The sequence below is a fragment of the Gymnoscopelus microlampas genome, assembly GCF_963454915.1.
Source record: "Gymnoscopelus microlampas genome assembly, chromosome: 16".
Classification (NCBI taxonomy): Eukaryota; Metazoa; Chordata; class Actinopteri; order Myctophiformes; family Myctophidae; genus Gymnoscopelus; species Gymnoscopelus microlampas.
In genome coordinates, this window is record NC_139953.1 from 33,304,274 (window position 1) to 33,304,982 (window position 709).

The window sequence follows — 709 nt, forward strand, 5'->3', positions numbered from 1 at the left end:
TACACATTAACATGAATCCAACATGATAGTGCTGTGAAACAAGTCTATGCAGCTGCCAATGAAATATGAAAAAATAAATATTTTACACAATATATAATGGGGGTCCCTGCTTTATCTCGCTCTCAGCTAAGGGGTCCTTGTCCTGAAAACGTTGAAGACCCCTGCCATAGAGAACTGCACACTACAGTGTATAGAGTGCGGGGGTGCTTACTTGTGGTGGTGACATGGAACAGATGAGTAGCCAGAAGAGAGGAACGGTAAAAAACCAAAAAAAAACTATTCTCACAAGGAACATCAATACCTTTACAGCGCAACATAATTCTTCATGTGTTCACAGGCTAATACAAACTTCCCAAACGTTTCCGTGCCAAGGACCCCCAAATAGCCAGAGCCTCTGGCTGTAGCCCCCCTATTGCAAAATGGCTTTTTAAGAAAAATAGCAGATCGACGTGTTTGTGAGCTTGTAGAAGAGCTTGTAAAATGTCTTAAAATGTCTGAAGAAGTTTGACAAATATAACATGCGCAACATAGCCAGGTTGAAAGTGATTAAAATGGCACAATAATCATATGAATTTAATTTAATTCGTTTTTTTCCCCCTTTTCCTTTCCAGTTGCCCCGGTGACACCCCTGGCAGCCCCCACTTTGAAAACCTGTGGGCTAATGAGTTTACGGGCAACAGGGAGTCATGCAGCCTATACAGGATGAGAA